Genomic DNA, 23,497 nt, shown 5'->3' on the forward strand with positions numbered 1-23,497 from the left:
AAACACAGGCCTCCCAACCCTACTGCTGGCACGGAAGCCTTAAGCTTAGGTCCTACTGGGGATGGGCCGGGAGTGTCCCTTCGCACACGTGTCTCATTCTCTTCGTGTGATGCGTGGCCCTGAAGAGGAACTGAAAAAGGAGGGCTCAGGGATTCACAAAACATCCACTCCTAAATGAGGAATAAAATTAAGTCTGGACTTTATAGCTCTCACTACCATGAAGAGTTCCTTCCTGCCGGAAGGCAGTTGTAATGCTGAAATCCAGCAGTGAAGTTAGTCAAGACAACCAGCCACCTGTCAACACAACCTACTGGTTGCCCTGAAACAACCTGTTACTTTCTATGGCTCTTAGGGGAAACAACACCTAATAATCAACACCTAGTAAAGCAAAAGAATATATACTAGAGTCAAAGGGGAAAAAAATCCCACTTATAATTGCGGGGTTATGACAGTGCTTATAAAATTAGAAGCACTAATTTACTAGGGTACACAGAGACCAAATGCCTGTGTGATTGTACATGTGCTAAATTTTATCCATAGGACTGCTGCACACAAATCAATGTTCATGGCTTTGAGCTTGGAGGAAGATCTGTCTGTTCCCACTCCTGCTTCCTTTCCAGACACACACCACAACCGGGCACAAATCATATGTGAGAAATGTTTATCCAAGTGGAGCTGGAAAAGTCAGAGCTCCAGGAAGGCCCCGGGGTTCAGGGAGAGCTCCCTTGTTCAAACTTCTGCAGCTCAGGCCTAGGATGGATGGAAAGGGTCACAGAGTAAGGGGGCTGGAAACAATTGGGTTTTATGCGGGTGTTTCTGGAGGAGAAGAATAGACTTGTGGCTCTCTGGTCAGAATACAAGACAAGGAAGAGCTATGGCAAAGGGAAATGGACACAGCAACGTCAGGCTTGTGGAACAGACTGTAGGGATGCTCCAGCATTAGGTAATGTGTGTCCTAACAAGCCGGGAGACCCTGGGGTGCAGGACCTGTACCTTGCTTGCTGGGGCCTAGGGATGACACAGACTATCTCTGTTAGTCATAAAGGACAGGCTACAGTGTGTGAAGGTGAAACAATCAGGGTGCGAAATTGGCACCTACTCAACAACCATGGCAAAATCACTTGGACATCAAGGGCAAATCAGCCAAGTACAATCCACCTTCTACATCTATGGGTTCTGTAACCACGGAGTTAACCAACCTGATTGAATGTATTTGAAAAAGAATTGCTTCTGTATTCAATATCCATATATTTTTCTTGCCACCCCATAAACATTACGACTATTTACACAGTATTTATGTTGTATTAGGTATCATAATCAAGAGATGATTTCAAGTATACAAGAGGATGTGCATACGTTATATGCAAACACTATGCCATTTTATGTAATGGACTTGAATGATCTATAATCAATACCCCAGGAGAATATTAAGGGATAACTCTATGTAGGGTAGAGAAATAAGCACTGTTGGGGTGGGCACTGGGCAGAGCAGTTACTACTCTGGGCACTCCACTTCCCAGATGGACTGCCTGGTTTGAGTCCCAGATACTCTCTTCTTTTCTTTTCTTTCTTTCTTTTTTTTTTTTTTTTTTTTTTTTTTGACAGGCAGAGTGGACAGTGAGAGAGAGAGACAGAGAGAAAGGTCTTCCTTTGCCGTTGGTTCACCCTCCAATGGCCACCACAGCCGGTGCGCTGTGGCCGGCGCACTGCGCTGATCCGATGGCAGGAGCCAGGTACTTATCTGGTCTCCCATGGGGTGCAGGGCCCAAGCACTTGGGCCATCCTCCACTGCACTCCCGGGCCACAGCAGAGAGCTGGCCTGGAAGAGGGGCAACCGGGACAGAATCCGGCGCCCCGACCGGGACTAGAACCTGGTGTGCCGGTGCCGCAAGGTGGAGGATTAGCCTAGTGAACCACGGCGCCAGCCCTCAGCTACTCTCTTCTGATCCAGCTTCCTGCTAACGCACACCCTGGCAGAGAGCAGATGAGGACGCCAGTAGATGAGTCCCTGCCATCCACGTGGGAGATCTGGATTCAGCTTGGCTCAGCCCCTGGCAGTTGTAGACAGTTGGGGGAGTGAACAGCCGATGGAAAATCTCTTGCTGTCTGTCTCTGTCTTACAACTAAACTGAAAAAAAAAAAAAATAATGGAGTGCTGTGGCCTCTCCTGTGGAGATTCTAGCTTCCAAAGTGGCAGATCAGCTTGCAACGTTAAAGTTTTATGTCTGCACCTGATTGGCAGCACCCACGTGTCCAACATCCCCTACCCAGGGGTGTGTGGTTAGATGAGGATAGACTCTTTTCTGGAAAACGCATTTCAAAGTTCTTCCCTAATCTGCATTTCTTTCCTTTGACCTACCCATATGCAATATGGAACAGGGAATAGAGGTCAAACTGATTCATTTTTATTGTACTGTCTCATTTCTCCTAAGTCAAGGGCAATAGTCCCAAAGTCACTGCGCCAAAGCTGAAAGCCAAAGACTTCAAATCTTTGAAGCTGGGGCCGAAGCAGGGGCAAAACAGCTTCCTGTCTCACGTTGGAGACAGTACACTTGGAAGAATTATTGACACTGACAGAAACTCACACAAAACAGAGCTTCCGGGGATTCAAGGGTGTACCTTACACTTTGGGCCAAGGGGACGTTTGATGTGACACAGGAAGGGACGTGACATGTCCTGGACAGGGTACTATTTTCAGCCTGATATGCCAGCAGGATGACACTTCTAGCCAAAGAAGTGAAGCTTTTCCCATCTTTAAGGACATAGGGATTGCACCTCCACAGCAAAAGGTGATGAACCCCGTGGCGAGATGGGTGTATTCAGCTTCATGAGGCGCACAGACCTCCGCTCCCTGTTGGCAGTGGGCACGGAGGATGGGACACAGGTTGATGCTGCGAGGGAGGCACTCATGGTTTTCTTCTTTTAAAATTTTCATCTTGGTGGAAAATAGAACATTTTTATGCAATTGAACAATATACAGCCTTCTGTGTCTTTTTCCCCTCACATTTAAAAAACTTTTATTTATATTATTTGAGAGGCAGAGAGACAGAAAGAGACAAAGAGAGATCTCCTATTTGTTAATTCACTCCCCAAAATACCTGTAAGAGCTGGGTCTGGGCCAGGCCAAAGCCAGGAACTCAATCCAAGTCTCTTACGTGGGCGGCAAGAACCCAACACCTTGGGCCATCACTGCCTCCCAGGATGTGCGTCAGGAGAAGCTGGAAACGGGAGTGGAGCTGGCACACGAACCCAGGCACTCCAGTATAGGATGTGGGCCTTGCAAATGGCATCTAAACTGCCACAACAGTGCACACTCCAAGTCATAATTTTATAGCTGATCCTACCAGTTATGGAATACAAGTGTGCCATGTGTGACAATGTTTCTGACATCATCATGCTTCCCCTCCCCCAACTCCCAGTGGCGGGCTGCTAAGGGGGGTGGTTGTGCCATCTCCCATGATGCTTGTGACCCTGACATGAGAAGTAGGCCTCTCCAGTGTGACCACACAGTGAGAGAAAGAGCAGCGTGGACACATGGAAACCGATTCAGACAGGACGTTAGCCACACTGATGAAGGGTTTTTGCCTGTTCCTTAGCAAGGAAGAGCTGGAACCTGATATCAAAACCCACTATATGTCCTTTATAGTTTATGGTATATAATTACGTACCAGAATCTGCATGGTTTGCATTCTTGGGCATGGGATCAGTCATTCTCAACAAATCCTTCTGTTGATTTCTGTCAGTCCCAGCTAAGAACCCCTGCGGGCTTCTCAGAACTGGGTAGTGCTGACTGTTCTACCAGAACTCCAGTGCCTGGGCACGCAGCAGCCCCTGCAAAATTCTGCCTGCTATGTTTCCTGGGACATCTGCAGAGGAGCATCAGCTAACACACATACTTCGTGCACCGCTGGGTCCAGTATCAACCAAGGCCAAGACAAAGACATGCAAGAAAATTTAAAGTACATAGGAAAAATGGAATTTAAGAGGCAAGTTTATTCTGGTATAAAAACAATCTTCAAAAATTTTTTAACTTAGAGCCGGCGCCGTGGCTCAATAGGCTAATCCTCCACCTTGCGGCGCCGGCACACCGGGTTCTAGTCCCGGTTGGGGCGCCGGATTCTGTCCCGGTTGCCCCTCTTCCAGGCCAGCTCTCTGCTATGGCCAGGGAGTGCAGTGGAGGATGGCCCAGGTGCTTGGGCCCTGCACCCCATGGGAGACCAGGAAAAGCACCTGGCTCCTGGCTCCTGCCAGGATCAGCGCGGTGCGCCGGCTGCAGCGGCGGCCATTGGAGGGTGAACCAGCGGCAAAGGAAGACCTTTCTCTCTCTGTCTCTCTCACTGTCCACTCTGCCTGTCAAAAAAAAAAAAAAAAAAAAAAAAATTTTTAACTTATTTCAGAGGGAGAAGGAGAATGAGTGTGCTCTACCATCTGCTGGTTTACTCCCTGAATGCCCTTGGCCCGACTGCCTGAGCCATCACCTCCTGCCTCCCAGGGTCTCCATTAGCATCAGCAGAAAGCTGGAAGGGGGAGCATGGCTGGGATGGAAGCCAGGTCCTTGGATATGGGATGTGGCCATCTTAATTGCTAGGCCCAAGGCCCACCCCAGTGCAAAAATTGTGAGATTCACACAGAGTATTTTCCCAACACTCACTGTCCATGAATTCCTGAAGCTCTCTCCTATGTACCAGTGCGACTTTCAGAACATATACTGCCAGACCCTGTGAAGCTGCTGAACTCCTCTGTACACTGCTCCTTGCTCCCTCAGCCCAAGCTCGAACCTCCTCTCACACACAGGCCCTGTTCCATGAAGGAGCCGGGAGGTCAGGGTTCTTCCAAACGTCTAAGGCCGAGGTTGTTGTCTGAAACCCCTTGGCTCACGTGCAAGCCTGTAGGGCATCAGAAGAACTGCAGGTGTCTCAATGGCAACGAGGAGCCTGTGAGGGTAAATGGTCCAACATCAGGGTGAATTCCTGGGGATCGAAACCACTGGGCAAGGAGGCAAAACAGTAGCCCTGGATGTCCTCAAAAATACATCCCTGAATGTCTAAGAGGAAATAAAGGGAACACTATAAGCAATATTTGTCAAAACAGCTATTGTGGATTCTTAATATTCAGGAATTAAAGGGTCCCTTAAGCTCCATTTTGAAATGTGCACGTTTTCCACGTGGTTGCACACAGGCTAATGCCCTAGCATAGCCAAGGCTGCAAGTGTGGCCTACCACTGTGCAAAGGCCACTCGAGTGACATGCCACACGAGATGCTCTGACCTCAACCCCGGAAAATGCCCACCGACACCATCTGGACAGGGTTTCAGGAGCTCCGCAAGTTCCAGAAGCCACCAGTGACTTGAAGCCCGGAGTGCGTGATGCTGGCCTCTCCTGGGCCCTCCTGCAAGGACCTGCTGATTCTTTCCTGCCAGAATTCACAGGTGCATGTAAGTTTTCTGGTTGCCCGTTCCATGGAAGGGGCAACTCCATTCACAAACAGCTCCTTCCACCCCATTGACTCCCTTGGTGACCTGGCCCCAGCAGCTAGTGCAACGACACGGCCCCACGCTGTCCATCACGAGTGCAAACCACACTCAGCTTGGAAGCCACTGAGGAGCGCTGTCATGACGACACGGACAGAGCCATCCAAAGAAAGGGAGCGGGCTGGACGCAAACGCAAAGGCAGGGGAAGCTGGGGAAAGTTCGCCTGTTGAAATCAACAAGAACAATGTCGACTCTGGAGGCCCAGATGTCCCATTAGGAAACGTCCCACTTAAACAGTCTGAGGAAGTTGGCAGCTGTGCTTGTGGGAACCAGAAGCAGGAGCAGCAGCTGTGGCGAGCAGACCCAAAGTGTCCTTTCTCCTAGCTGCCCTCACCTCACCCTGACCATGTACCTCCCATGCTCACGCTCTTCTGACAGCTTCTCCTCCCACAGAGAACGGGCTGAGGGCCACAAGGCCTGATGTCACCTGCCCCTCAATCCTGGCCTGATCCTTCTCCTCTAGCCACACCCACCTTCCTGCTATGCCTCAGACCCAACACACGTGCTGCCACTGGGCCTTTGCACTTGCTGTCGCCCTAGGCTGGGACTCCCCTGCGGACCTTCATGGCTCCCTGCTGCACTATGTCCTGGTGTTTACTCATGTGTCACTTTCTCAGAGAGGCCGTCTCTGGTCATTCTTTAGAAAATTCAATCCTAGGCCGGCGCCGCGGCTCACTAGGCTAATCCTCCGCCTAGCGGCGCCGGCACACCGGGTTCTAGTCCCGGTTGGGGCTCCGGATTCTGTCCCGGTTGCCCCTCTTCCAGGCCAGCTCTCTGCTGTGGCCCAGGAGTGCAGTGGAGGATGGCCCAAGTGCTTGGGCCCTGCACCCCATGGGGAGACCAGGAAAAGCACCTGGCTCCTGGCTCCTGCCATCGGATCAGCGCGGTGCGCCGGCCGCAGCGCGCCGGCCGCGGCGGCCATTGGAGGGTGAACCAACGGCAAAGGAAGACCTTTCTCTCTGTCTCTCTCTCTCACTGTCCACTCTGCCTGTCAAAAAAATAAAATAGAAAATTCAATCCTTCTCTCATTTTCCATCTCCCTTTCCTTTTTATTTTTCCCCACAGCATTTATCACCACTAACATACTCCCTATAAAATATTTATATTTTGTTCTCCCTCAGTAACACTGTATGGTTCATGCAGGTAGAGATTTTTGTCACTTGTGTTCAGTAATGTACACCCAGTGGCTTCTAAAGGGTTAGAATGGTATCAATCTCCCAGGGTTATAAAGATGATTAAATGAATTAATGAAAAACATCTGAATGGCAAATGCCACAAACTAAGAACTGTACCAATGTTTGCTGTTCATTTTGTTTTAAACTTGATGATAAACCTAATTACACCCATTTTACAGATTAGGAGACTGAGGTTCAGAGTAATTTCCTTGAGGTTCCATACTCGTGTCTGGCAGAGCCAGGACTCAAACCCAGACCTGATGGCATGTTCTGAGCACTCATTCCCTCTTGCTCTGCTTTGAAAGTCCTGGGATGAAAGGAAGGCAGAAACCTCTCCTTTCTGAAACAAGCTCAAACCCCGGGAAGGCTGGTCCAGCCCAGGGGCTGGGGGAGGGAACACAGCTTCCAGAATGCAGAGAGCATTTCCTTACAGATCCTTACGTCTCACGGATCTGAAATGGTGGGTGGCATTCTGTTTACTTCCTAATTTCACCAAAAATGTAAGCGAGCCTGCCAATTAAAAAATGTTTTCATGACCCCAGAAAATCCGTGGAGGGGAGACATTTACTTTAAACAGTCATTCCACCATAACAGGAAAGGAGGGAGAGCAGAGGAGTTTATTATAACAGCTGCCTTCATACCCCAAACAAGGCTGGGCTGTTTTTGGCAGGTCGCACCGCAGCAGAGCTGGCAAGAAGTGGACAGGCTGTGTGAGCTTCCTTTCAAAAGATCACTCTGCTTCCTTGCGGAGGCCACGACTACACGGCCTCAGTCTCTCGTGAACGGCAGATGCCTGTTCCTCTCTAGCTCCTGCAGCCTCCTGGGGCTCCCACCAGACCTGGACCTCGATGGGAGCGTGGGTTGTACAGCAGACAGAGCTTCGGGATTACGAAGAGCTCAGTGAGGGTTCAATGCTTCCCTGACTAGCTGTGTAGCCCCTAGAGCCTCAGTGTCCCTGCGTGCAGGGTCGGCATGCGGATGAGAGTCGGGCATGCCAGGTGGCCCTGGTGGCTATTATGATGTGGCTGCTCCCATGCATTCAGATGCAGAGGGCTGGGTCTTCTCAGGGGCTCTTCTCAGACATTTCATTTTGACCAATGCATGCAACAGGGCATGCAAAGTACAACCCCTCTCCTGAAGGGCTGTTCAAAAAAGGGACTTCTCCCTTTCCCTTCAAACCTCCAAAGAGGGCAAGAAATAGACCAGGGGGAGATGCCAGGGTCCCCCTGCACAGTCGTTGCTCTAGGGGTCCAAAGAAGGAAGGGGGAGAAGGGAACCTTGTTGTGGCCTGGAGGGCAGGGCTTCACTGGGCTCTCAACGGGAAATCCTGCAGGATGTGAAGGCTCTTGGCTCCTGGATCTGGGCTGAGCCGTGCCTCCTGCAAAACCCAGTGCTCAGCAAGTGGCTGAAACCATTTCAAGGGTAATGGCTTCCAGATGGCAGAGGAGCAACCAGCACAGGATGCATCTGCGCGTGTGAGCCTGAGGGGTCTTATGCCCATCAGCCGGGATGCTGACCTGAACTCATAAAGAACCCAGATGGTTTCCTCCAGCAAACTCAGGTCCCCTGGCTACACCGGCTGTGTGTGTTCCTGGCAGGCAGATCCCCGTCCTCTGTCTTGGGCAGCACAGAAGCCACCACCCCCCGCCCCCACCCATGCTTGCTCCTCTGCCTCAGAGCCTGAGCTTCAAGTTTGGACAGCACAGGTCCTGTTGCTTAAAGGAAGGGTGCTTCCCGAATTTTGGAGAAATGCTCTTGGGCTGGATTTTGGACCCTGCTGTGGTAGAGGGAATCCTTGGCCATCGCTGGCAGCTTTAAAGACCTATTTTGGATTTCCAAAGCTTTTAATCCTCTGTCTATTCAGACCTTGAACTTGGAGCACTTGCCTTCCAAAGAAAGACAGGGAGGCTGGTGAGCAGCCCAAGAAAGCCAGGGCGTGGACCCACAGGGGCACCGCCAGCTGGGCACAGCAGAGCACACCAGAGGACTTCAACAAATTCATGAAAATTAGATTGAAAAGGTAACTTCATTTTGGTGCAAAAAATTTTTTTTGAAATCTGGGCTGAGCCGCGCCTCATAGCAAAAACACATTACAAAATAACTATACACGGATTTCAAAATTTTTTTTGCATAAAGATAAAATTTATTTTAAAAATTCCATTATTTTTCCAGTAGCTTTTTGAAGTCCCTTCTTAAAGTACTCACTCCTGGGCTGGAGCCCAGGCTAGGAGAAGGGTTGAGTGGGGGAAGCCTGCACTCCTTTCCCAGTGGGAGGGTTGCAGGAGAATTCAGATGCTGAAACATCCCACATCCCAAACGCCAACTCAACCAAAAGCAGAATGCGGACTTGTGCATGCCCTGCACCTGGGGCTGGTGTCCCAAGTGTCTAACAACTGCTGTGGCCTGGGCACTGGAATCAGAAGGGAGACCCCACAGTGCTCTCTCTCTCTCCCTCTCTCAATCAGCCTCAGCCCTGCCTGCACCCCATCAGACAAGAGATGGCAGTAATGACTTAGGGGTCATTACGGATATAATAACCCAGAACAGCCAGCACACATTCCGCTGTGGACAGGGAGCTCTCACTGCCTGGCATGTTTCCTGGAGGGCCCTGCTTGGTGTCACCCACACTGTGTGGGGTTGAGGGTCCCTCGGAAGACAGACTCCACGCCCAAGCTGTGAATTAAAAAGCCAAACTGTCAGAAATAAAAGCAGACGGATGAGAAGCTATTTTAAGTTGTTCCACTGTTTAAGGAGAGTAGCTGTGATGACAGGCACCAGGGCTTGGGGAATATTCTTCCATTCCTGGGAGTCTGGGTGAAAACCCGCAGTGTGTGGCTTGGTAACCAGCACAGTCAGAGGCAGTGCACGGGCCCTTCAGCCTGGCGACCAATGGCGTGCAGCCCGGCCGTGAGGGTAGCAAGCGGGACAGAGCTGCCCTGCATGAACTTATAAGGAGGCCTTTGCCATCGATGTCCTGGGCTGCCACCCTCCAGGGGCAAGTTCTGAGTAGGAGAGGGTATTCTCTGGAAATGACATTTACGTCCTTTCGAGAACTTCCCTTCTCATGTGGTGGACTCTGATCCAATTTATCAGTCCTTTTCCCTTCCCTCTGTCAGCCTCCGGGTTCTCGCCTGCCTCTACCTTCCTGCCGGCCGCATGCACCTGCTTTCCTTCAGCTGTGCCCCCACCTTCCGACTCTTGGTTCCCTCCTTCCACTAGTGTCCTCAAGAATTATACACTCGGAGTGAGTGTCATGCTGCAGTGGGCTGAGTGGCTGCTTAGGATGCCTGCATCCCCTATCGGAGCGCCAGTTCGAGCTCCCGCTGTTCTGCTGCCAAATGCATCCTGGAGGGCAGTGCAAGATGGCTGGAGAGCTCGGGCCACTGCTACCAACATGGGCGACCTCAATGGCATTTCGGGCTCCTGGCTTTGGCCTCCTCTGGTCCTGGCTTTTGCAGGCATTTGGGGAGTAAACCAGGGGATAGAAAATTTCTCTATCTGCGTATCTGTCATTCTGCCTTTCAAGTAAATGAATATTAAAAACTTTTTTTTAAAAAAAGGATTATACATCAAAACTGCCAGAAATAACCCGGATGAGTGAGCAGAACAGTGTGCAACAGCCACACCTTCCCCAACACCAGGTTCACTGCTGGACTAGGGCTGGGCGGGTCTGTCAACCTGTTCATCACAACACTTGACCTTGCTAACAAGCAGGAAATGTCACTTAGACCACACCCGTTCCATACAATCTACACATTTTGGGAAAGTGAAGGAAATGGAGGAAAACCATGGATGGGGGTGGAGGAAGAAATTACAGGGACAAAGAGCAGAAGAGAAAGACCCAACTTCAGAGTGATCACAATTTATCCAGGTCAAAGCTCAAAACACTAAAACTGTGTCTAATGTGCCACTCAGTAGCAGCTCTCAGTGCCTGTGACAAGTGATTTATGGCCAAGGGGTCAGCTCATGGCAGGGGGTGAGGGGCTCGTGCATCTCCACGCACCATGGCTCAATGGAGAGCCGTGGCCGACCAGTGGGGAAGGTGGCGATGCAGAGGTCAGATGTGCAAGGGAGGAGCTCATTCATCAACCCGCCCGTGAGAGCACGCCTGGGCGGCGCACAGGACGGGAGCCATCTGGCAGCTTCGCTTGCAAGACCAGATTAAGAAAGCATCAGCATCAAAACCACAAAGGAGAAGATGAAGCTGTATTTCCGGAGGAAAAAGCAAAGATTTCTACACAAAGCTGAGGTAAGAGCTTTATTTTCTTTTTTCCCCAACGATGAAGAAAGAATCCTACTTCCCTTTGATTTATAATATTTTTAGCATCCATGCCTCAGCATTGGTACCTAACATGTCTGGCTGTGTCCTGTCTCAGCCTGCGGTTTTTCAGCAGTTTCCTGTGGCCCAGGGTGTACAGCAAACACTCCACTGCATGACATGGAAAGCCTTCCCCAGGGGCCCCTGGCTAACTCCCCACCTTCATCCTTCTGCACTCCTCCGCTCAGCCTTGAGAGTATCTGCAGCTCCCAGACCATGCTCCCATGTCTCCTGCTTCCCTTGGGTCTGTTTTTCCCTCTGCTAGAAACACCCAGCCCCTGCGTGCTTGCCTGGCCCAACTACACTCATCATCTGTACCCCATCTCAAAACCCGAGCTCCTCTGGGGAACCTGACTGCTAAAGGGTTCCGTCTCCCAGATGCCCAATGCCCTTGAGTGGCACCCAAGGATGTTTCTTAGTCCTCATGGTAATAGGTATTAGATCGGTATCTTTTCATCTTTTTCTCACCAGTGCCTAACACAAGAAGTACCTTGAGCTTGTGTTGACTATTCAGAGATCATTCATTTGAATTCTACAAGTGTAATTACCCATGCACACATACAACACAATGCCATCACCTCCTTTATCTCTGGAGTTGTGGGTTCTAGTGAGGACACTGCTATGAAGTTTCTGACCACTATTCCAGCAGTAGCATGCAGGCACTGGAACAGAGTGAGCTGCAGATCAGACATCAAGTTTGAAACTTGGAAATGGCTCCAAGGGCTCAGAGACCTCATACATACAGGATCAGCTTTATATATATATAACTATATATATATATAACTATATATATAATATATATTTAGAAAAAAACCACTGTTCCTCAACAGTAAAGATGAGGGATGTAAGTAATAATCAAACCTCAAGCTGTCAATTTTTCTCATAGACATTACATTTTTGTGCTCTATTAGTTACTACAGATCAGAGAAAACATGATATTTGTCTTTTGGGTACTAGCTTATTTCAGTAAGTATAACGGTTTCCAGTTGCACCCATTTTGTTGCAAAATAACAGGATTTCATTCTTTTTTATAGCTGGGTAGTATTCCATAGTGTATAGAATCTCCATACTATCTTCTATAATGGCTGTAGGAGTTTACATACCAACCAACAGTATATTAGGGTAACTTCCAACCCATCCTTGATAGCATTTATTGTTTTTTGATTTCTGAATGAGAGCCATTCTAACTGGGGTGAGATGAAACCTCACTGTGGTTTTTATTTGCATTTCCCTGACAGCTAGTAATCCTGATCATTTTTTCACATGTCTCTTGGCCATCTGAATTTGATATTTTGAAAAAAAAGCCTGTGCAAGTCCTTTGCCCATTTCTTAACTGGATTATTTGTTTTGTTATTGTTGAGTTTCTTGAGATCTTTATAGATTCTGGATATTAATCCTTTATCAGTTGCAAAGTTTGCGAATATTTTCTCCCATTCTGTTGGTTACCTCTTCACTTTGATGAATGTTTCCTTTTCAGTATAGAAGCTTTTTAGCTTGATGTAATTCCAATTTGTCCATTTTTGCTTTTATTGCCTGTGTTTCTGGAGTCTCTTCTAAGAACTCATTGCCTATGCCAATGCTTCCCCAATGTTCTCCTCTAGTAATTTAGATCCTTGATCCATTTTCAGTTGATTTTTATATAAGGTATGAGGTAGGGGTCTTGATTCAGTTTTCCCAGCATCATTTGTTGAAGAAACTGTCCTTTTTCCAGGAATTGATTTTAATCTCCCTTGTCAAAGATTAGTTGATTATAGATGCATGGATTGATTTCTGGGGTTTCTATTCATCCATTGGTCTACATGTCTATTTTAGTGCCACTACCAGGCTGCTTTGATCATAACTACCCTGTAGAATGTCTTGAAACCTGGTATTGTGATGCTGTTGGCTTTGTTTTCGTTAAGATTTCTTTAGCTATTTGGGGTCTCTTGTGTTTCCATATGAATTTTAGTATCATATTTTCTAGATCTGAGAATGTCATTGGGATGGCATTGAATCTGTAAATTGCTTCCAGTAATATGAATATTTTGATATTAATTCTTCCAATCCACAAACATGGAAGATTTTTCCAGTCTTCTTCTATTTCTTTCTCTAATGTTTTATACTTTTCATTGTAGAGATATTTCACTTCCTTGGTTAAATTTAATCCAAGGTATTTGATTGTTTTTGTAGCTGTTGTGAATGGGACTGATCTTACAAGTTCTCTCTTAGCCATGGTATTGTCTCTATATACAAAGGCTATTGATTTTTGTGTGTTGATTTTCTATCCTGCAACTTTACCAAACTCTCAGGCTCAGCTTTCAATTCAGGCTGTGTACATCTTTTGCCCGACAGATCAGAGTAGATAAAAGTGAGTGAAAGCAGAAAGGAGAGGCAGAGGGTTTTATGCAGAGAATTCCACCTGGTTCCCTTCCAGCTCTCTGGGCGACTGGCCCTGTTCAGTGGTTTCATCTGAAGAGTCATACATTATTTCCATCAGTGTTAATTCCATTTTTAATTAGCCCATTCCCCCAAGAGCCACAGAATGCCAAAGGTACTAGGATAAGAAGTTGAGACTTTTATTAAGTATCGAAAGGCCAGTGCCAACTCAGAGAAAGTCAAGTAAGGTAGAAGGGACCCTTTGCTTTGTAAGGGAGTGCAGACAAGAGCACATGTGGTTATTTATATAGAAAGCAATTTTTGAATCTGTCAGTTGTACTGAAACATGATTCTCCTCCATCACTCTGCTTCCAGTTTTCAATAAGTCTGGCATGAAAGTAGAAGAAAGAGAGATTTCCAAATTGCAAGTGTTCTGTGGTCCTGAAATTTGGTATACTTTGGATTCCATTAAAACTGTTCACTTCTCGTCAGGAAAATAATTGCTGAATTTACCAAGGCCAAGAACTCACTGGTAAAGTGAGTTAAAGCAGCATGCAGGTCTGAGATCTCCTAGAGACCTAGAAAGTTAGCAATGCCATGGGGGAGACAGAAGCCTTCCTAGGAATTAGCAATACACGTCAGCAGTTATCTGTAATAAACCCATGACAGAGTTAGAATAGTGGTTTTATTATGCTATCCCCTGTGGGTTAAGCTGGCGTTGCATATGGCCAGAAGATTTTCTAGGGAAAAAATTTACCTTCAAATAATCAAAATCTTCCTTATAAATCACCTTACCTGTTCTAAATTAAGACTTCCTATATAAATCACTCAGATGCACTGATGAAAATAGTCCCTTTTTATTTCTATTTTTCATGCACAGTCAAGAATCCAGGATCAATTAGTTTCACGAGAATGTGGTCTGAGTCACTTCTTGAAATGGTGAATAGCTCAACAGTAGAAAGAGTGTCTTTTTTTTTTTTTTTTTTTTGACAGGCAGAGTGGACAGTGAGAGAGAGAGACAGAGAGAAAGGTCTTCCCTTTTGCCGTTGGTTCACCCTCCAATGGCCGCCACGGCTGGCGTGCTGCAGCCAGCGCACCACGCTGATCCGAAGGCAGGAGCCAGGTGCTTCTCCTGGTCTCCCATGGGGTGCAGGGCCCAAGCACTTGGGCCATCTTCCACTGCCTTCCCAGGCCACAGCAGAGAGCTGGCCTGGAAGAGGGGCAACCGGGACAGAATCCGGCTCCTGACTGGGACTAGAACCCGGTGTGCCAGCACCGCTAGGTGGAGGATTAGCCTATTGAGCTGCGGCACCGGCCGAAGAGTGTCTTCTAAGTGCTCTTCTCTCATCACAACTTGCACTGACCTAGAAAATACATAGCATGCAGGAATAGGATTGAAAAAGACTTTGAAAGGCTGGAACTCTGGAGCAAACCCAACATAATGAAATTCAATAGGGGTGGAGTTCTTCTTTACCTTAGCAGTATGGCATGGTACAAAGAGTGTGTGGCTCAAGTTTCCATCCTGATACCCTACTTGTTAGCATTTAAGTCCCTCTGAGCCTGAGTTTCTTTTTTCTTTTTTTTTTTTTTTAAATTTTTTTTTTTTTTTTTTTTTTTTTTTGACAGGCAGAGTGGATAGTGAGAGAGAGAGAGAGACAGAGAGAAAGGTCTTCCTTTTGCCGTTGGTTCACCTTCCAATGGCCGCCGCGGCCGGCGCGCTGCGGCCGGCGCACCGCGCTGATCCGATGGCAGGAGCCAGGAGCCAGGTGCTTTTCCTGGTCTCCCCATGGGGTGCAGGGCCCAAGCACCTGGGCCATCCTCCACTGCACTCCCTGGCCACAGCAGAGGGCTGGCCTGGAAGAGGGGCAACCGGGACAGAATCCGGCGCCCTGACCGGGACTAGAACCCGGTGTGCCGGCGCCGCTAGGCGGAGGATTAGCCTAGTGAGCCGCGGCGCCGGCCCGAGTTTCTTAATTTGTAATCTAGGCATTATTACAACCATATCATGAGATTATGGTATACATTAAATGGGATTATGTACTTACAATGAATGTTATGAATGTGGCACAGATTGGGTCAATGTATAGTCATTCTCTTATCCTCTCTCCTTTTCTGGGAGGGTGTCTGCATGGAAATAGAGACCATGCAGTTTGGTCTCCATGTCTGTGCTGTGTCTACTTGACCAGAGCAGTCCCTAATGAGGAGTCTTTGGTTTTCCAGTATGTTCTGTGACTGCACCTGTAAAGTCTGCCTGATTCTGGAGTCTGCAATTGGGAAGCTCATTGTTTCAGTACCTCTAAGCCCTATAATCTCCTCCATCCTTAAAGGTCCACTTTTTAAATTAAAAAAGGAATTACCAAAATATAAGATCAGAATAATGACTTGGTAGCAGCATGAGTGAAAAATATTTGGGGAGTTTGAGTAGCAAGTGGGGTGGTTAATATGCAATGTGAGGAAGGGATGTCTCAGAAAGGTGGTGGATGTCCCCACATCTCAACCCCCTGAATGCCTCATCATAACATCCCAAGGGCAAAAATAATACAACATCAGCCAGAAACACAGTAAAACATGGGCTCAGCTATCTTAGCGGTGGAATTTAAGTTATGATTATATTGGTTTTGTATCAATGTAAAAGAAAAATCAAGATAAAAAGTAAAGATCAAGAAACAAACATAAGTTCCAGCTTATGGGGAGATCTATTTACCCAACAACAGAATGTCACTTCTCCTTCCAACACCCCTCAATCCTTCTGCACATTCCATATGTGTAACCATCAATGTCTGCGTAGTGAAGAACCCAGAAGACTGGTTCTCAATCTGGGCTACATGTGATATATTCAAGAAGCTTTGATAAACCTTGAGATTCAGACCATACCCTAGGTCAATTAAACCAGGATTACTGTATGAGGAGGGGGTGGTGTGGGGGAGAAGCATGCATCCAGGTGATTCCAAGGTGAAGCCAATGTTGAGAATGCTGGTCCTACTTCCACTTGGAAGATTGGGGACCATGTTGGGCCACAAATCTGAGGAAGGCTGGACAAAGATTGGAGCTTGTTCCAAGGAGCCAATGAGTGTGACCAGAATAGTGAGGACTCTAGTGTCTGTCACAGGACAAAAAGACATAGAGAAGGGGAGATGCGGGAAGTGCAGTCGTACCTGGGAATACCTGAAGGACTGTCATGTGTAACAGGAAGCTGTTTTGTTTTCCCTGCATTGGAATCAAAGCATGGGACTAGGAGGTTCTGGATTTAAGCTCCATATAAGAAAGAACTTTCTTGTAAGAACTCTTCAGACAGGGACTTAGAGGTGTAATTGAAAGAACACGTGTAAGCACAAGCCAGAGGGAAGCCCTACTGGACAGAGAATCTGGAGGAGGACACCAGGCCCTGGACACAGGGACATAGGCCTGATGACCTCTAAGATCCATGTTACTCTGTGATTCCAGGGTTCTTTGATTCCAGGGGTTCAATGGCTAGTCGCGGACTAATTACTAACATGGCAGAACACAGAAAAACACTTTGTTTAACTAAAGAGAACAAATCCATTGTAAACCTGACCAAATGGATAAACAGGAGTAAGCTGGGACATGGGAATAAAACCCAAGAAGACTGAACTGCCTGAAAGTTTTTTCCAACACTCTACAGTTCATTAGGACAACTCAAAACACAGCAGTAAAAGGCAGCCACAGTCAATGGACTTGCTGTGGCAGCTCTCCGGGAGAGTATCTGCTGATCTAAGAAGGCAGACACTCTGGAGGAGACTCCTGCTGTTTATATGGTTGTCCAAGTTAATTATCCCTCTACTTTCAGATGAAGCAAATGGTATTGTTTATCTAGGTCAAATATTTGGAGCTGACTCATTCCCCTGACAATCCTATGAAAATACATAGTGTTGTCCTTTTGGGCATTATAAGAAAAGATTATGTTAAAATAGCATTTACTTCTTTATAGGCACAACACAGGATGGCTTTATTTCTAAAGCACTCTAATTAGACCCAACTCTAAACAAGTGATTTAAAGCAGGATCTTAAAAAGAAAGACATTTTAGTGTCAATTGTTTCCATTTCTTGAATTCATGGTATATTTTTGTCTTTAGTTTATGGAATATGTTTCCCCACGAAGACGATGAAAATCTGGTCAGAGTAACCATTCTTTTTTTTTTTTTTTTTTTTGACAGGCAGAGTGGATAGAGAGAGAGAGAGAGAGAGAGAAAGATTTTCCATTTTGCTGTTGGTTCACCCTCCAATGGCCGCCATAGCCGGTGTGCTGCAGTGGGCGCACCGCGCTGATCCGATGGCAGGAGCCAGGTGCTTCTCCTAGTCTCCCATGGGGTGCAGGGCCCAAGCACTTGGGCCATCCTCCACTGCCTTCCCGGGCCACAGCAGAGAGCTGGCCTGGAAGAGGGACAACTGGGACAGAATCTAGCACCCCGACCGGGACTAGAACCCGGTGTGCCGGCGCCGCTAGGCGGAGGATTAGCCTATTGAGCCATGGCGCTGGCCAGAGTAACCATTCTTAAGAACAGTAACCGGCTGGCGCCGTGGCTCAATAGGCTAATCCTCCACCTTGCGGCGCCGGCACACCGGGTTCTAGTCCCGGTCGGGGCGCCGGATTCTGTCCCGGTTGCCCCTCTTCCAGGCCAGCTCTCTGCTATGGCCAGGGAGTGCAGTGGAGGATGGCCCAGGTGCTTGGGCCCTGCACCCCATGGGAGACCGGGAAAAGCACCTGGCTCCTGGCTCCTGCCATCGGATCAGCGCGGTGCGCCGGCTGCAGCGGCGGCCATTGGAGGGTGAACCAACGGCAAAGGAAGACCTTTCTCTCTGTCTCTCTCTCTCTCACTGTCCACTCTGCCTGTCAAAAAAAAAAAAAAAAATCTGAAGCTCAGAGACGTACTCAGAATCACACCATGAATTCACGGCAGCCAGGTCTAGAACAAATATGGCTTGATTCTTCATCTAGAAGGACTTGCTATAGGCAAAGAACCAGCATGGGAACCAAGGAGAGCAGAGAGGCCAGGTGTACACCTGACTCAGGCCTGGGTTTGAGGGGTTCTCCATGGGGTGAGGAGGTTCGATGGGCAAAGAAGGAGGGAGGCTACTCTATCAGCTGAAGGGTGAGATGCCAGGTTGCTGACCATGTTCTCTAAGACTATTGTCTATGCTTTATAGAGTCCCCTGATGTTTCCAGTCCCGTACTCTGAAATGGTGACATGCTTGCTTCTGGCAGGTTAATGGGTAGCGTTGTCAGCACAGCTGCCTTTTATTGCCAATAAACTTGGATCCCTGAGAGCTGTGGCCTTAATTATTTGTTATTTCTTTTTCCAGGGGGAGAAAGTATGTCCTGCTTTTTTAAAAAAGGGTTTCTTGCATTAGGACAAGAAACTGAAGAACTCACTGAGGAATTTATCATGTGGCAGTGACCAGAAGAGCGTGTTAAGCAACAAAGGAGAGGAGGCTGCTGTACCTGTATACCAGTCTTTTACCTGCCTTCCCTCTCAGGCTCCCCGACCCCGCCACACTACAGACACATTTCCATGCTGAATGGGAAAAATTTCCATCTCTCTTTAAGGCAGAGGATGATCTGCCTCCAGTCTAAGCCTCATGATTAAATTTCCACCAGTAAAACACCATGATTTCCCCATTCCACTAAAGAAATGTTTGGAAGCTGTGGTGCCATCGGGTCAGGCTTGAATGATGTTTTCCTGTGCGAGATTTGAGAATTGCTCAATATCTCATAGCACTGATTCAGACACAACCATATACAGTTGTGTAGCTTCATATCTCTTAAAACTAAATAGCTTGCTTTAGGCAAATTCAAAACCTTTGCTGATGAGACTCAGAGTTAAGTTCAAACCGTTTTGATGAGCGCCATCACCGTCTAACCTGGTGTGAATTTTGAAAGTTTCACTACCCTGTTGGGTTTATCACTTTTTTTTCTTGGTGTATGACAAATACTACATAAAACAGAATCCTGCTGACTTTACTTTTCACATCACTAAGAGATATTCAGTTCAACCAATTTTTAGCTTTTGCCAATGTTGGGGATCTAGAGAAATCAAAGAGAAATTTAATCTATAGGAGAACACAATGGTATGTGTGTGTGTGTGTGTGTGTGTTTCAAGATTTACTTTTTTATGTGAAAGGCTGAGTTACAGAAGGAGAGAGAGGGAGAAAGAGAGGGGGGGGAGGAAGAGAGAGAGAGAGAGAGAAATATGAATCTTTCATCTGCTGGTTCACTCCCCAAATGGCTGCAATGGCTGGAGTTGGGCCAGGCTGAAGCTGGGAGCCATGAATTTCATCTGGGTCTCATGTGGCTGCAGGAGCCCAAGGACTTGGACCATCTGCTGCTGCTTTCCCAGGCACATTAGCAGGGAACTGGATTGGAAGTGGAGCAGCTGTGACTTGAACTGGTACCCATTTGAGATGCCAGTGCTGCAGGTAGTGGTTCAACCTGTTGTACCATAACACCGGCCCCACAGTGGCTGGTCTATTTTAGCCAATAGTTTCAGCATCTTCCCCACCAAACAATTTATTGGATTGACTAGTAGGCAGACAGATATAAATTTAGCCTTTCATTTCTTCCTTCTAGTCAAGGGGCTAATGACCTGTAAAACAGTCCCAACTGGACAGCAGGAGGGGAAAGGAACAAAATGAACTTGGGAAAAGGCCATGCACGTAATTGGTCCTTGACAAAAAAAAAAAAAAAAAAAAAAAAAAAGAAGCTTCAATAGTAATTTTAAGGCTGTTAGGAGCCCTCAGCTTCCACATGGCAAGACATAGTAAACTACTTATTATGTGATATTGTTGCAGTCAAATACCACCTCACTTTAAATACAGGCCTTGTAGAATTGAACTGAGTTGAGGTTTTCATCAGTTATCTGTATAATCTTGAGCTGAATCTGCATAACTGGACTATCTGCAATGGCTCTTTGGCCACTCATCCTAATTAACATCACTACTGTGCATGCTCACACAGCTTGAAGGAGCTAACATCATCCACTGACCTCTTCATGAAGAGGGTAGCTCACAATGTTTCCTTATTTGTTTGGATACCTCTAAATGCCAACCACACACTAATGAAGTCTGCAGGTCCCCCACTTTAATCTGCTGACGTCATTTCATTCACCACCTGTGACACACCTCAGAGCAGGAATGTCACAGAGGTGGGCTACACAGAACTCACAGTGGGGAAACAACTGATATATACCCAACAACGACGAGACTCCAATGGATCAGTGAGACACTCGAGGCAGCTTCTGCCACAAAACCTGATTCCCAGGAACACAAAGTAGATACGCCAGTAACTGAACTAATGATCGTGCTTATAAAATTCTCACTTGCTGCTGATCCTTGCTTGAACAAGGAACCCTTGGAAAACACGCACCTGCCCTGCACCCAACAGGATCAGTTGAGTTCCATTTTCAACATGAGTAAGTTTTTCTTTGGAATCCTCCTGCCTCCATCTCTGCACTGCTTTTCTTCTTCCTGAGCACACTGTCCCTGTCCCCAAGTGTGCTCATGTGCCTGACAGCAAGCCACAGCTCCTCCTGTGGCACCCTCCTGCTCCATTCTTGTTGGTCCACAGTAACTCCTCCTGCTTCTTTAACCTCTCTCTCCTGTGGTGTGTCTTAAGCCCAGCACCGGAGGGAGAGCAAGCTGGCTGCATTACTCATCATTGAGTGTGAAGCTGGGACCACTCACCACAACTCGTCCATGGCTAGTGATGATCGAAAGATGAGCTTACGGATACAACGGAGTTCATACTGATAGAACTTCAGCCAATGTGATTTTGCAAAAGAAGTTATTTCAGGCAGAATGAGAAAAGAATGTTCAAAAAATAGGCTACACATACATCCTGGCCTCTTTATTCACTGGTTCCTCATTGGAGAATTCAATCAACCTTGGATTGAAAATATTTGAAAAAAAAAAAGCCTCTGTACTGAATATATGCACACATTTTTCTTATCATTACTCCCTAACCAGCACGTTAAAACAGCCACTTACATAGCACTTACATTGTATTTGGCACTGTAAATCATCCACAGATGATTTAAAGTATGGGGGAGGATGTGCATTGGTTATATTCAAATAGCACTACATTTACTCTTATATAAAAGACATAAGTATCCACAAGAAGTTTTGAAATCATTTCCAGCAGGCTCTGAGGGACAAATGTGTGTCCACTTCTCTGTCTCTGTCTGTATGTCTCTCTCTCTCTCTCTCTCTCTCACACACACACACACACACACACACTGCTACAGACTATAATAGGCTAAGCCTCTGCCTGCAGCAACAGCATCCCATATGGGCACCAGTTTGTGTCCTGGCTGCTCCTCCTCTGATCCAGCTCTCTGCTATGGCCTGAAAAAGCAGTGGAAGATGGCCCAAGTCCTTGGGCCCCTGCACCCATGTGAGAGACCTGGAAAAAGCTCCTGGCTCTTGGCTTTGGATCAGCTCAGCTCCCACAATTTCTGCCATTTGGGGAGTGAACCAGCAGATGGAGACCTTTCTCTCTCTCTGTCTGCAATTCTACCTCTCAAATAAATCTTTAAAAAGAATATTATGCAGCAATTAAAAAGAGAGAGAAAAGGAACACACCCTACACTTATATATATTAAAATGGATCTCTCCAAGACACCATAACATCAGGCTCATTTGGGCTTCTAAAATCTCACCAAGAGGTCACAAGTCAAGTCATCCCCAGTCTTTCCCCACTAAATGGGACTAATCCAGACACATTTGGCACCACCCACAGACTCAGCACAGCCCCTCCTTAGAATGTAGGTTCCTGGGTCTGACCCGTGAACATGAGAATCTTCTCTGTGGTCAAAATTACACTCACAGATCTCACCCAAATGCAAATTTGTTTTCTACTGTGTATCCACAAGACCTATGTACAGCTTGCTGATGATTTCCTTTTGTTTTCATTTTTGTTCTAACCAAGGCCAAAGATAAGATCCTGCTGGATTAAAAAAAAAAAACAACACTAAAAGCACAAGTCAAAAGAGCAAAGCACTCTGAGACTTATTTCACAGGGTGCCACCTCAACAAGAGGCAGTTCTCAAGGCATTTCCCAGGATGCCATGGGGGGAGGGAGCGGGCATTCACGTGCTTCCCAAGAGCAAGCCTCAGGTGCTCCTGATACCTGGGACGGGAAGCTGCCCAGCTGCCCAACACTAGGGTGTTATGGAATCGGGCTGGCCGACGCCTCTCTTCCTATGAGCCACTTCTGAAGGAGGTGCAAAGGCAAATCTGAATTAGACCCTTTCAAAACAGAAATTACTCTCTGGGACTCAAAAAAAAAAAGTGGGTGCTTTTGGTATATTCCATGAACGGTTTCAAGGCAGTAAGGATCATTCAGCAAATGAGTCTTTTCTGTGCTAAATGACCTTTAAATAACCATGAAAATGACTCCATGGGTGCATGCATGCATTGAAATCCCCGAGAACAAGAAGATCCTGTTTTCCTAACGCCCTTGTCGCAGTCTGCAGCAGGTGACATAGACGTGGGACTCTCCTGGCCTGCTGCAGACACTGTCCTAACAGAAGGAAACTTGTGTGTTCTGTGTGTGAGAAGTGACCACGCAGTGGTTTGGGGAAGCTGTGTGTCCACAGGAACTGGTTCTGTTTTTATTTTTACTGTTGAATCTGAATTTCTGGTTTTATTGCTAAGTCATTTCTTTTGGCTTTCCAAACCAAACTCTCAGGCTGGGCTGTCAGAGGGTCTTGTTCCAATCACCCTAACATGAACTTGGTCTCTAACAATATGTAGGCTTATAGTGAAGAAGGCTACTTATTGCGTAGCCATTTGTGTTTTGCAAATCCCACCTCTGTAAATCCCAGTGTCTTGAGCCGAAGGAGATTTAGATGACACATTCTCTTATTTTTGGAGCATGTGCAGGTGCCAACTGAAATGGAGTGAGTGGAACTGTGTGTGCCCAAACAGAGAAAAGAAAAGGAAAGAACATTCGGAAACATTTTCCCCTGATCATTTCTGGGGCTGGGTTGCTTTTGGAAAACGTTGGCAAGAATTGCATCAGAGTGTCTATTTTTCAGTGAATACCCACCCAACCTGTGCTGTGTGACCAGGTCCACCCACATGACTGAGATCTGGAATACCCC

The 23,497-nt window shown here is 47.1% G+C and overlaps 1 protein-coding gene and 1 long non-coding RNA gene across 3 annotated transcripts in view; one reads left to right on the forward strand and one right to left on the reverse strand.

Moving 5' to 3' along the window:
- The window catches only part of COLEC12 (collectin subfamily member 12), a 205,655-nt gene that overhangs the window by 55,990 nt on the left and 126,168 nt on the right, over window positions 1-23,497 (reverse strand). The gene's annotated exons all lie outside the window — the stretch shown is intronic.
- On the forward strand, window positions 10,615-19,040 carry LOC138844042 (uncharacterized). The gene is made up of 2 exons (XR_011379409.2): window positions 10,615-10,955; window positions 18,702-19,040. It is a non-coding gene; the product is annotated as an uncharacterized LOC138844042 (long non-coding RNA).

The sequence above is a fragment of the Oryctolagus cuniculus genome, chromosome 10, assembly GCF_051225735.1.
Source record: "Oryctolagus cuniculus isolate XC-2025 breed Fujian yellow rabbit chromosome 10, ASM5122573v1, whole genome shotgun sequence".
Lineage (NCBI taxonomy): Eukaryota > Metazoa > Chordata > Mammalia > Lagomorpha > Leporidae > Oryctolagus > Oryctolagus cuniculus.